Source organism: Canis aureus, chromosome 9 (assembly GCF_053574225.1).
Source record: "Canis aureus isolate CA01 chromosome 9, VMU_Caureus_v.1.0, whole genome shotgun sequence".
NCBI lineage: Eukaryota > Metazoa > Chordata > Mammalia > Carnivora > Canidae > Canis > Canis aureus.
The window spans coordinates 36,041,777-36,055,844 of record NC_135619.1 but is presented as its reverse complement, the minus strand read 5'-3'; the positions used below and the strand labels follow the sequence as shown (position 1 = coordinate 36,055,844).

At 42.0% G+C, this 14,068-nt stretch overlaps 1 protein-coding gene across 5 annotated transcripts in view; it reads left to right on the top strand.

The window, feature by feature from the left end:
- The window catches only part of LOC144320103 (uncharacterized), a 51,293-nt gene that overhangs the window by 1,741 nt on the left and 35,484 nt on the right, over positions 1-14,068 (top strand). For 3 of the 5 annotated variants that reach the window (XR_013385688.1, XR_013385686.1, XR_013385685.1), the window contains exon 1: positions 5,385-5,511. The exons of the other annotated variants lie outside the window; for them this stretch is intronic. The gene's annotated coding sequence lies outside the window, so the exon portion shown is untranslated. Of the gene's footprint in view, positions 1-5,384; positions 5,512-14,068 lie in introns of those variants that run through there. 5 annotated transcript variants of the gene reach the window in all.

Here is a 14,068-nt window from a genome sequence, read left to right as displayed (position 1 = left end):
GCCTATAGGCTGTAGTTGGCCAACTCATGCATATAGCCCAATAACTTATGAGGTGTCAGACAAGAAAGCAAAGAATCACTAAAAATAAGATAGTATATATTTTTTTGTTTTATTGACCTATCAGTCTATTTGAATAAATCAAGTAGAGTCAAGATTACAGATCTGGATTTCACCAAGACACCTGACAAATTCTTTTTTTTTTTAAAGATTTATTTATTTATTTATGATAGACATAGAGAGAAAGAGAGAGGCGCAGAGACACAGGAGGGGGGAGAAGCAGGCTCCATGCCGGAAGCCTGACGTGGGACTCGATCCCGGGACTCCAGGATCATGCCCTGGGCCAAAGACAGGCGCTAAACCGCTGAGCCACCCAGGGATCTCCAAATTCTTTATTTTCTTGGGATCACGATGGAGAAATTATCTTGGGTTCAAGAGTACTCCATTAGTAACTAGTTAAATAGCCCCATACAAAGGGAGTTATACCATCATCCTCAATACAGTTTTGTAGATTAAAAAAAAAAAAAGAAGATGGGGAGATATACCAGCTGGGGCCTGTGCAAACTCAAATCTATTTCTTGCTCTTCTGCTGCCCTGCCCTATAACACAGAGACTTGGTTTGTGTCACCTGGCTTCCAACTGGGTTAGGCCAATGACAAGAAGGGAGAAGTTGGGTACTTCTCCCCGACCTCTGCGACTTGGGTGGCAACTCTGACAGTAGCTGCATCTCCACCCTGGGCCCACCTTTCACTTCCACTCACCTCCTGGGAATCCAGTGACAACAGCTTCCCGCTACTGCTACACTCATTTGCTTCATTGTTCCCTGATTGACTTCTCAGATCTGTTGTCTGTCAAACAACTCCTCTGTATTAAATTCTCTCTATCTTAAACACTCAAGGTTATTTCTGCTTTCCTGCTTGGACCCTGACTGATACGGGGGCTCATCTCTGAATGTCACTCTAGAGAGAGGTTTAGACTCCCGTTTTGCCAGGCTCTCCTCTTGCTCTCACCGTTTTTATCAATAACTCAGATGATGATGTAGCAGGTATGCTAATCACATTTGCAAATGGCCTGGAGCTGGCTGGAAAAGCTATTTACTGGATGGCAAGCTCAGAATCTAAAAATATCTCAATGGGCCAAACCTAACAAAAAGGAATGTAATCAGAAAAAATGTGAAGTCTTGCACTTGGGTCCAAAAATCAAGTATGGGATGGGGGGAACGTTGTGACATAATAGCACAAGTGCTCCAGGGGTTTAGACTGACATCAAAATGAGGCAAAACTTACAAAAAAAAAAGAAAGCCACGGGAACACTGGTTGCATTAATTCTTTTGTACAGAGAAAAGGGAAGGTAACTGGACTGTTCTCGTCTCTAATGGGCAGGCCACTCTTAGAATGGTGCATTCAGTTTGGGGCACAGCATTTAAAAATACTATTAGTATTTTTTAAAGTAGTTTGAGACACAGGAGAATGATAGAGTATTAAAAGAAGGTGTGAGTTATTGAAGAAATGAGAAAAAAGCAGTCAGAGAGGTGCGTAAGAAGAACATTTCTGTGTCTGAAAGGATGCTGGGCCAGCAGCGGTCATAAGGATGAACTCATTAGCTGGGGCCTCTTGTTTCAAAGGGTGAATACTTACATACTCTCCTCCGTGGCATCGCCTCCCACCTGACATATTCATATTAGGAAACTTTTCCCTATGTCTAGCCCGAAATTATCTTGCTCTAGTGAAAGTCCCGATGCAGTCATCATTGAAATGAGAGCTTAATTTTGCATGTAATCAATGGCTCAGGAATCAGACTTGTTCTAATTCTAGGCATTGATGCTTTTGTGCCCCTGGATCGCTCACTCCTTCATTTTGCCTCAATTGCCTTCATTTCCTCACCAAAAAGAAACTGCCAAGGAGGAGGCTCTCGCACATTTAGCAAGTACCGGGCTTCCAGAGCTTAGTGAAGTTTATGGCTTTCTTTTATTTTTTCCTTTTTTGCCTGCTTTTCACTGTTTACATGCTTTGTAGAAATCAAAGCACCAATATCCCAGGGTTTCTACGCAGATGTGATGAAAAGAAATGAATAATATAAACTAGGACAAAGCAAAGAATAGCTGCCTTGATGTTCCGTCCAGGAGTTGACTCCAGCCTCCTGAGAACTACTGTCTTTGTCGTTAGGTTCCGTTGGGGTGGGGGGGGGGGGTGTGGCAGGGAGGGCTGTCACGTGTCACCGTCGTCTGTCCCCGCTCCCCCCGCCCAGCTTCCTGGGTTGGTAGACCATTCTGTAAACCGGAATATTTAGTCTGCATTGTGCTCTAACAGACACTTAATGTGATTCTGAACACCAAGCTGTCTCTCCTTTGCACTCTGGTTCTTAGCCGTGGGATGCCTTTAGTTGGCCTGCTCACCTGGTGACTGCATCCTTCTCTTTTTTGGGGGGGAAGAAATTAAGAAATTGACTGACACCTTTTCTGCACAGACAGATTCAAGCTGCAGAAAAAATAGTTTAGAGTCAGGAATCAGTGTTTCCTGATGTCACCCAATAAGGCTGAACTCATTAGACCCCGTATATCTTGGTGTGTTTAGCACGGGCAGGTCAAAAAGATTTCTATTAAAGCTTTGCCTGATATTTTGTGCTATGTTGATGGACTTCGGAAAAACCACGGGTGTTGCTGCTCGAACAAGCCATTCTCTTTCATGTCTTATAGGTGTTGTGAGCTATTAAGTTTTCTTTGTGATACAGTTGTTGCACTTCCATTCTAAAACAATCAATACTGGGGGACCTGGGTGGCTCAGTCTGTTTGGCTCGGGTCCTAAGATCAAGCCCCGCATTCGGGCTCCTTGCTCAGCAAGGAGCCTGCTTTTCCCTCTCTGCCATTCCTCTTGCTTATGCTATCTCTCTCCATGTCAAATAAATAAATAAAAGCTTTTAAAAAATTAAACAATCAGGGATCCCTGGGTGGCGCAGCGGTTTAGCGCCTGCCTTTGGCCCAGGGCGCGATCCTGGAGACCTGGGATCGAATCCCACGTCGGGCTCCCGGTGCATGGAGCCTGCTTCTCCCTCTGCCTGTGTCTCTGCCTCTCTCTCTCTCTCTCTCTCTTTCTCTCTGTGACTATCATAAATAAAAAAATTTTTTTTTAAAATTTTTAAAAATTAAAAAAAAATTAAACAATTAATATAGCTCTATGATAGGAACACCAGGCTTGTATAGCATGTGCCTTTGCTAGCTTGAAAAGTTTTATAACCAAAAGAGGTCTTAGTGATCATGCAGTTTCTGTTACAGATGAGGAAACTGAGGTACAGGAGGAGAGTCCTCCACAGTTGCTGGTGAGAGTGAGACATAGGGTCAGAACCCTGAGCTCCCTTCTAGCAGACCAGCACTCTTCCCACTAGACAGTCTGGCAGAAGCTCTGCTGCCTCCTGTGTGGCTGGAAGTGCAGGGTGGAGAGACCATTCCAATGCCTGAGGACAATCAGCTCAGACTTGAACTTGTCTAGAACTCTGTGCTAGTGAATAGAAAGTGGACGTGGACTCGGGGACAACTCCTGTTTTATTTGTACTAAGGTGCCCTCAAATGTAAGTTGGATCCTTATGAAATTGTATTTTATTATCTACTCAAAGAACTCTTGTAGACTTACTTGGACATTGATTTCTAGGCTGTTCTACTCTGCCAATAAATATAAAGAAGACATAAGCAAGTCTGATATTTCTAAGACTTCTTCATGTGCAGGGTTCTTCCAGGTTGTGACTGTTGCCCTGCATGTGTCCCACCCAGTGTTCTTTGTGCCATCAAGAATGCCAATCGTGCAGAATTTCTGAAAGGCTGCTCTATTGTGGTCTCAGGAGGTGTTTCCCAAGCCACAGGCATTCATTCCACAGGTTTTATGCACGTGCCCAGGGAAAGACAACTTAACTGCCACCTGGCGACAGCAAACACTGATTTCATAGATGTTAAAGTGCTGGAAAAAAATGAAAGAAAAGAAAGATGGAAGGGGTCTTAGAATGGATGAGATAGAGTAGGTCATTGGCATTCCTAGCGTTGCTTCTGTATTCAGTGTAAAGAGTGTGTGTGTGTGTGTGTGTGTGTGTGTATTTGGGAACTACTGGCAACCAGGCCCTTTGAGGAAGGACATTTGTTTTTGTGTGTGTGTGTGTTTTTTTTTTTTTTTTTGAGGAAGGACATTTGTAAAACAAAGGAATTAACAAGACCCATATATAGTAGAAGGTAAATCTGAGAGATAGAGAAAGTTTGGATGGCATTTGCCTCTGGATTCAGCCAGATGTGAAGCTACACTTGCATTTCTCATTTAAACATGTAAGGCAAATACTTTTTAAGGCTTACACTAGCTTGATCTGGCTCTCTTTTGCTAGCACCCCAAAGAGTCTTGATTAATACATGGGACAACTCAATGCATATTCAAGGAATGTTCTATAGATTTAAACATTTACAGGACAGTAAAACAAAACAAAACAAAACAAAATTAAGCCTGGTTGCCACATCAGAAAATTGTCTTCACACACATGGACCAGAAAGAATATTGGCAAAACAGAAAAAAGACCAAGACAAATGACAAAGACAAATGACAAAGTTTATTAAATAAAGTTCACCTTTTGGGATGCCTGGGTGGCTCAGTGGTTAAGCGTCTGCCTTCGGCTCGGGTTGTGGTCCCAGAGTCCTGGGATCGAGTCCTGCATTGGGCTCCCCGCGTGGAGCCTGCTTCTCCTTCTGCCTGTGTCTCTGCCTCTCTCTCTCTCTCTCTCTCTCTCTCTGTCTCTCATGAATAAATAAATAAAATCTTTTTTTTAAAAAAAAGCTGACCTTTTAAAATCTAGTCTGGAAAGTACACCCCAAAACCAAGAGTGTTTGCTGTAGAACAAGTCTCTGGACTTGGTCAGTGGAAGCTGATGCTTCTGCAGAAGCTGCCCACACTGCAGGTCAATGGTGGCATCTGTGCACCTGAGCATGGGCAAAGGCTCTTGGGCTGCCACAAGGTCCCACAGACACTGCCACTTGTTGGGGATGACCCACCACTGAAACGTATTTACCATGCCTGGTTGTCCCATAGGAAGTACCTAAGAAATGCTAGTCCCTGCACTCTAGTCTAGTCACTGCACATGACTTCAGAGGAAAGGTCAGAATCTGGCTCCCCCTCCTTCCTCCCACAGAAATTCAATATACTCCCTGCCCACAGTTCCTTGGGAAGGCGTATCTTCCAGGAAAGCTCTGGAATTTGGCTGATGGGTGCACGTGTGCACATCCTCACCCAACAGCTGGGGTAACTACAAAATTTAGCCTCTAAATTAGGACATGTTTGAGGCTGAAAGGAGACTCCAGTTAAAAATACTCACAAACAACAAGCACGTGGACACGCATTGATAGCACTGGCTGGTATAATGCATTGTCATTCAGCTTCCCGACCTCATCAGCCAAACTCCTGTCTACTGCACTGTGAGCTCTGTGAGGACAGGACTCAGATCTTCTTTCCGTTTCTAACGCAGGAGAGCCACACAAGTGCTCCTCAAATGGTGAGTATTGCAGAAAACATCGTGAGCAAGGAGACAATAGTAACAAACACAAGTGAAAATGCTGTGCTTTTTAATGTTTTTCAAGTGGTGAGTGGCCACCCCGTGCTTCATGAGCAGAACATTCGGGAGATTGAGCAGAAATGATTAGTCATCCAGAGTAGAAGACATATTAATAAGTCCAGATACCTGACCCATTCACAGGTATGCATAGCCATAGGCTTCCTGCCTGGTTTCTGGGCGTCCATGGGAACAGTTCAGGGGACGTGCACAGAGTTATGGCCAACAGAGGGAGGGACGTGACATAAGGCCACAAGTCTCTCTGAGGCCTGCAGGCACCTATCCCCAGGTCCTGGTGTGTGCTGGGCGAGGGGCCTTCTTCCTGTAGGAGGGGTTACTCTTCCCGACAGGGAGGAGCCTAGGTATTCAGGCCACCTTCAGGCCTTCCCCTCCACCTCCTCCCAGGGTGCTGTCTTGCTTCAAGGAAAGAAGCCAGCACCTCAGAAACAGGAATCCCAGGCTTCAGAGCCACACACACAAGGCAAGGAGGGAGCAAGAGAAGCGTCACTGACTCATCCCATCCTTTACCTCAAAGTTCTCACCTAAGCCTGAGTTACTTCTTACTCTAGCAAAGTTAACTTTATTTCTTCTTCATCCTCCTTTTCTCTTTGCTTTCCATCCCTAAGGAGGTGAAAAGATGAAGTAGAAGGGAGCAAGGGCGGACAGAGTGGTGGAGGTTTTGTCAAGGTCGCATTCTGACCCCACCCTGCTCACAGATGCTTCGGTCTGGGGCCTGGTGTTGACAAGGCTTCCCCAGAGCTGCCCTGGGGCTGGGGGGAGGGAGGCGGGAGGAGGGGGCGCTGTCGATGGACCAAGATTTTGCAGCAGTGAAAATGAGCTTGAGGCACATAGCAAGAGGCTGAGCCGAGGGCAGACGGTCTGGGTCTTGGACCTGCTCTGGGATTCTCCTGTGTGGGCCGGGAGGACAGCTCGGCTGGTTTCCAGGCCAGCGCTGCACAGACACGGTTGGGCAGACTGGGAGTAGGGAAGGAGGCGGGGGCACACGTTAGAAGGAGATGATGTTCATTCTTGAAGCCCTCACCTCCTTTTATCATATTTCTGGGTATTCATTACCACAGGTACCCTAGCTGCTGAGGATGCTCGGGTCCTCCACAGGCCTGCCTGCTGGGGGGCGGGGGGTGGGCGCAGGCCCACAGCTCATCTCTCCTCCTGCTTCTCATCCTTCCCATCATGTCATCTGTGTGCGGCCAAAGTGTAAAGTTAATTCGTTTACTGTTCGGTGTTTATAACTTACTAACATACAGCTCTCAAAACATAAAGACACTCGGTACCAGAAATGATAGGAGGGTTGGAATCAAGCCCACCTGGATTCCGATCCCTCCACCTGCTGCAAGGCCCCAAGCCCATTATCTATTCTTTCTGAGTCTACATCCATGCAACTTGGGAACCATTGTCTCTTCACTCGGGATCGTATGTAAATTGCTTAGCCTGGTTTCTGGCCCTGAGCAGATGCCAAGTAATTCTTCCTCTCTTGCGGAACCTGGGTAGCTCAGTGGTTGGGCCTCTGCTTCTGGCGCAGGTCCTGATCCCCAGGGTTCTGAGATAGAGTCCTACATCAGTTCCCCCCCCCCCCGCAACCCCCCAGCCTGCTTCTCCCTCTGCCTGTGTCACTGCCTCTCTCTGTGTGTCTCTCAGGAATAAATAAATCAAATCTTAAAAAGATAATAATAATTCTCCCTCTCTTTGCTCCTTTCAAAATCCTCAAAATCACAGATCAGTATCCCCCATTTAATGATCAGTAGTTTGTTTTTGTTTTCTGGACTCCACTTACAGGAATGAGGTCAAGTCATCTTAAACATCAGATTTAGTTTTTAAGTTAACGAATTTGGCAGTTCTGCTTCAAATGACACTGTTTTGATTATTTGGAGTAAAACAATAGTTAATATTTAGACTTCCACTTCTAAAATGAAAAATGGACTATTTTATCTGGTTGTGATAGTTTTTCATAGTAAAACCAGTAATTAACTGCGTCCCATCATGACAGAAGGGCCATCTGGCCGCTCGGCAGCAAAAGCAACTACGCAAACGAGGACAGCAGTAGATTGCTCTTTATAGAAAGGAAGTGGGTCCTCAAAGGCTGTGGTTGGTTCACCGTCTAAGATTGTTGGAAAATTAGAGAAAGGAATAAAAAGAGAATTAGATGAAAGTAGTTAAAAGGTACAGAGTTCCAGTGAGATCAGTGAGTCCTGGGGATGTGATGTACAGCATGGTGACTATAATGAACTCTGCTGAGTGGCACATTTGAAAGTCGTTGAGAGAGTAGAGCCTACGAGTTCTTATCACAAGGGAATAACCACATTTTTTTTCTTTTTTCCTTTTCTTCTTCTTCTTCTTCTTCTTCTTCTTCTTCTTCTTCTTCTTCTTCTTCTTCTTTTTGTATCTCTATGAGATGATAGATGTTAACTTATCATGGCAACCATTTCTCAATTTATGTTTAGTCAAATCATTGTTCTGTATACTTTATATCTCAATGAAACTGGAAAAAAAGAAATTTTGAGACATATATTTATAAATAGAAAACCGAAATTCCTTCACATATGGTAACCAACATAGAACTAGGGGATTCACAGGCCAAGGGCATCTTCCTCGTAGGGCTTGGCAGCATGTGATTTTGTTGGTATTCTTTGCTATAAAGACTAAAGACTCCAGATCGATACGTACATAAAGTCATTGCAGTAAGAAGAACAGAGGTAAATAATCACTCTCCTGGAGAATTGTACAGTTACTTTTTGAGGTTAATATCTGAGAGTTGAAGGCATACAAGAGAAGAAAGGATGTGGAAACGGCCTAGCAGGGTTGTGAGGGAGAAGGCTTTTCTCTTGCCTGCCTTCTGGGAGCAGCCCTCCCCGATGGGGAGCAGAGCAGAGCCAATTCAGTGATGAGGAAATGTTTAATGAACTTCTCAGAGCACCCCACCACTGCCTGCATTAACTAAATGTGCATAATGGAGAAACTTTAGGTTCCTGCCCCATTCATATAAAACAGTTTCTTTTTCCTCTAACACAATTTCTTTCCCGAGAATGTTTTCGGTGGGAGATAATGCACAGAAGGTGTACAATACCACTGGTTGTCAAAGAAAAGAAGCTGGGGTCCCTTCTAGTGGGTGGTAGGTAAGAATTACTAATCCAATCTGCTTGAGTTAACTCAAAACAAGGATTAGTGTAAAGTTCCAGAATATGTTAATCTTCCTTTATAGAAGTAAAGTTCAGCACTGCCACCAACCCCATGGTTTATAGTTCCTGGGAACAATGAGCCAATTAAACTTGAGAGGGAAAAGGGATCTTGCCCAAGTTTGCTGATTGTTACCTAATACTCTGAGTTGCTTTGATTCTTGATTATTTGGCTTTGTATCTCAGACACAGGAAATAAAACATCATTTATCATTCATTAGAATGTTCTGAAGTACAGTATACCTCCTAATTAAACACATACCGTTGTGCACTGTATTTTTCATCTCTTATTTTATTAAAGAGGTTGTTTAAAATGGCTTTTGTATATAGTCCGGTATTGCTTTGCCAAATATGTCCGTCAATATTAATATTCTCTTTTCAAAAACATATTTAGAGCTTACATGACTAATGAATGGAACAAATTGGAAGTTATTTGGAGTCAGATCTACTTGGAAGACATTTCCAAATGGAAAGTAGATCCTTACTTTCAGAGTAAAAACATCATAGAGAAGACTAGAAAAACGTCTCCCCTTCTTCTTGTCAATCTGGCATTATTGTTTTGGGGAAAATTTTTGCACCCAAGACTGATGACATGAATTTAAGTTTAATGTTTTGATAACTGAAAACATTTTGAAATTACTTGCTTTGCTTATTCATGTATTTGTATTTCATAAGTCATGATTGGCTTATTTTATTGAACTATTGGATCAAGAATAGAAGCTATAGACTATCAAGTACTTTGATCATTAGTAGTCTGATATTTAATAGAAACTAATCACAAACAACAAACAACATTTTCTGAGCACTTACTAGATACAAGTTACTTTACATACATGTTTCTTTTCAATTTTAAGTTTTAAAATTACTTTGGAGTTTGTGCTGCATAAAATGAATAAGGACATACTCATGTAACATCCCAAGTGATCCTGATTTAGAGTATGTGTTAATATACTTTTTATAGTGATTTTTTGAAAAAAGGGGTAACAGCAAACTAATTTCTTAGAAATTTGCAAGCTGATAAATATATTTTGGAATTCTGTACCTTTCAAAAGATATTTTTATTATTCATCTAATTTTAGGTGCCAGAATCATTTAAAACTAGCTCCATTTTAGCCTTTGGTATATTATTCAGATTAAGTAATGATGGGATAGCATTATGTGTATTTTATTTTTCTATAACTAGTTTTCTTGTTTTGTTTTGTTTTAATTTTCAGCATCAGAAAGCTAGATACATGAAAATTGAGAAGGTCACTCATTTAAATGTAAAAAATCTACATTCTCTTTTCTCACCAGTGCCCATGTGTAAACTCCCCATACATCAAGGGGAGCAAAGTCTCCCACAAATAGGCTTACATGCATGTGTTTTTTAAGAATGTGGGCTTTGTGGTACAGATAGCCTAGCAATACTCTCAAAGAACTGGAAATTGCTTACATTCTAAGTATGTAAAAATGTGGGTGTGTGGTTTTTTTTGTTTGTTTTTGGATTTTATTTGCATTATCAATATGCAAATTTATTTATTATAAATTGAATCTCATTGAAATGAAAATGAAAAGGCAATACTATTTCTTTACTATGGTTCACTAACCCTGTTCACACTGAGTTACTTATGCTCAGTAGGGGTTGGCCAGCACCAGTTCTACTCAACCCTTGATGATTATGGGGGATTTAATTATAATTGAAAATGTAAAAAAAAAAAAAAAAAGAAAGAAAGAAAGAAAGAAAGAAGAAAGAAAGGAAAGAAAAGAGAAAGATGAAATCTAATCCAAAAATCAATCTTGCACAGAATTTAATAACAGATAAAAGCTCAAAATTCTATAACTAACAAATGAAAAATATCAGCACCAGGAAGTAAAACCTATTTCCAGTATCAATCCAACACCTGTGTAGCTGCTTCCTGACCTGGCTTCTTTCATCAACTTCATGACAAAGGGATTGCTCTCACACTGAGGCATGGTAAATACATTATGAAGTAAGGACAGGCGCTATAAACAATACAAACCATGTGAAACAAAGGCAAAAATAGGGCTGCAAACAGACACGGTTTCTTCCTCTTTTATATTGAAACAGAGATGTCCTCACAGCCACAGTCTCTAGTTTTTAGATTCCTCCTCCTGGGCCCGCTGTGAAATGTACGGTGCACAGCCTTCAGTGGCCATCCACCAACAGCCCAGTGATACTTTATCTCGCAGATGGTTCTTCTGTATTTGCCACGAACGCCAACAGAAAAACCACAGTAAAGAGTGAGCAAAGCTTCCTACATGTCCTTATTTGGCTTGAAAGGTGGAAGTAGGGGCTTCAGGGCCTGGGCCCCCTCTGTGTTTTACACATAGTATGAGCCTCTTGTGATATACTGCAGTAAAATGTTAGCAAATATTATTTAAAGTGTGATGTATGTTTCTATTCTTTTCTTGATGCAATTATCCATGCCCTGAGAAAGTGGATTTTTTTTCATTGTTTATTCAAACGTGGACAGAGACAAAATACAGAGGTTTATGGACTGCTGTCCATTTAAACCAAATCAAAACCCACTGCTCAAATTGCAAAGGAAGGATGTCCAAATAGCCGGTGTATCTTACATATCAAACCAGTTTTGCCATTAGGCATCCATTAGGATTTTGTTATTAAACAACTTAAATGTTCCCCAGCCAGGCCCCCTCACTGGGTCCTACTGCAAATAAATCATCTGTCCCCTGCCCGGTGTCCCGGCCATCCCCAGGGCAGAGGCCCTGGCCGGTGCGCCTGGACAGCGGCCTCGGCTCGGAAGCCTGGGGTAACGCTGGTAATAATGTAACTGTGTTACGGTGCTGGGCTGAGGGGAGCCGCGGATCATTTGCTGGAAAACATGACCTTTTAATTTAAACAAAAGGCTTGAAAGAATAAAAGTAGGTCTTAAATGCAGTTTAATCAGTCAGGCGAGAGATGTCTAATGAAGCTGCCAGACGGATTTGTAGCCAGGCTGTCACTTCGACCATCATGTTTACAGCTCCGGGAGTGAGATTAGCACCTTGTGAAGGCACAACCCGGGTCAGAATTTTCCGTGCCTGGGATGGCTGTAAATTTTAACAATTTGACAAATTATTTTGTTGCAGCGATGATGGTTTGGAAAACCTGTCATGTAAGAGTTGTAGTTCCCTGAGGCCTCCCCTTTCCCTGCTGGACGGAGAGAGCATCTTATCAATGCAGCAAAGGTAGCAACCTTTGTTGCAAAAAGGAAAAAAAAAAAAAAAGGCGTGTGTGTATGTGCATGGGTGTGTTCAAGAGCACAACATTGGTAGGTAGGCTTTCATGTTTTCATCACGTATTATTCCATCTCATACTCGCAGGGAAGAATTGCCATTTGGGCCCATACTTCAGCTACAAGTTCCTCCCAAACATTTATTTTTGTTGAAGGGGAAATCACTCATGTGGCAGTGTGACAATATAGTGTCATAAAGCTGTTCTTCCAGAATCTGAATTTCCATTGCATTGTGCCATTGCCGCCCAGGAAGATGGGAGTGTAAGTTTCAAAAAGTCTATCTTCTTTGGAGGACTTTCCTGAGTGCTGGGGAATCTCAGCGAGGGTATATTCTCCGGGGCTGGTGTTCTTCCTCAGCGCTGCTCAGCATGCCAAACCTGGATTCTCTTTTGAAGCAAATGCTCACTGAATATTTGGTTGAAGACCTGCAGTTGAAAGGGGCGTCAGGAAACTCAAAGAGAATATAAACTTTTGTATTATTGTTTTTCAGGAATATTTTTCAAAAACAGAAAATTAAAGGAAAAAGAATTATTGCCCTGGGAGGCAGGGGAGAAATCATGGTTGAGTTTCCTTTCTTCATTTGCCATATTTATTTGCTGGAAGTAGCATGCAGTTCTGCATAAACACTAATATTATCCACTCTGTTCCCTCTTAATAATCTAGGGAAGCCTCAGCTTAATCTCTCACTCATTTCATGCCGAAAGCACAAATGTATTGCTTTTGTTTTACTACATGTTTCACTCCATCTGTTGGAAGCCTAGTAAGTCAATATTTATCACATTTATAAATTCTGAATCACTAGGGGGAAAAAATCACATTGGGGAAAAGCATGCACATCATTCTTTTTTTTTTTTTTTACTATTTTAAAGTTTAAAAGTATTGTCTCCACAACGTTAATTTAGCTCTTTTGAGCTAAAATAATGCAGCTTGCGTGATTTTTTTAATCAAAAAAATATTTTAAACTATGTATTCTTGAAGTTTCTCATTTCCCCCAAACCTTTCTATAATTGCCTTGTCATGATTATCATTTTCCTTTCACTGTTGCTTTCTATGGAAGCCCCAGGAAAGAGTTCCTAAAAATTAAATTTCATGCTTGCATGTGTTTCTGTGATCTGCAGCCTGTATGATCTCTGAGTGGAAAACTTCTCTAAAAATAAATGGATTACCCTTTTTACTACACCGTCTGATGTCTCTTCAACAGATAGCACTGCTTCCCTGTGATCTCTAACCCACCACAATTGAAATGACAAGCGTTGAAATGGGAGCCTCACGGTGGCGCCCTCTACCTTTGCCGGCCCCTTCTGCAGCATGGAGCCGGTCCCACTGCTGAGCACTGGTTCTCAAACTCAAATAAAGCCTGGACCCCTGTTAGAAGGTTACTCTTCACATAACCCACAAGACATCGGTGGAGTGCACTTTGGGAAACACTGGCTTAAAAATTAAGATCTCATTCTACTAGCCACGTCTTTGAATTCGGAATTATAACTGCAAAGAAAAGTTTTGTCTTTATGACTGCTAAAAGGTGGAATGTTGAAATCTTTAATCTATTATTGAAGCAAAGCAACGAAAAATATTTTAAATGCCCCAAAAGTCTTGGAATCCTGAAAACATGTCCATGAACCCCCAGTTTGAAAAACCTGCTTTCCCTTTTGCACGGAGAGGGATCACTCCTTGGCAGAGAACGTGCATTTGACCTTTTATAAACTGCTCTGTAAATATCATCTTTGCTTAGTTTGTGAAAGACTAATGTGTTTCCACTAACAAAACTGTCTTTCCAGGGTTGCTGCTCTCTAGAATAATGCTTGTTTTTCTACTGGGCTTTCTATTGCTGGCGTTTTTTAAAGGCAACTAAATTTGTCTAAGGGATTGCACTTTGAGGCAATCCAAGGAATTTTAATCAAGAACCAATGAGAAAGTCAAAGTTTCTAATGGGAAAAAAGAAATGTGACAAAGTAGCAGACCTCAAAAGTACTAACCAAGTAGATTTTCTAATATTTGGCACTAAAGAGACAAATTGTTTTCTAAAATGTACTTTTTAGGCAGATGTTAAAAAAAAAAAAAAACTTCCCCCTG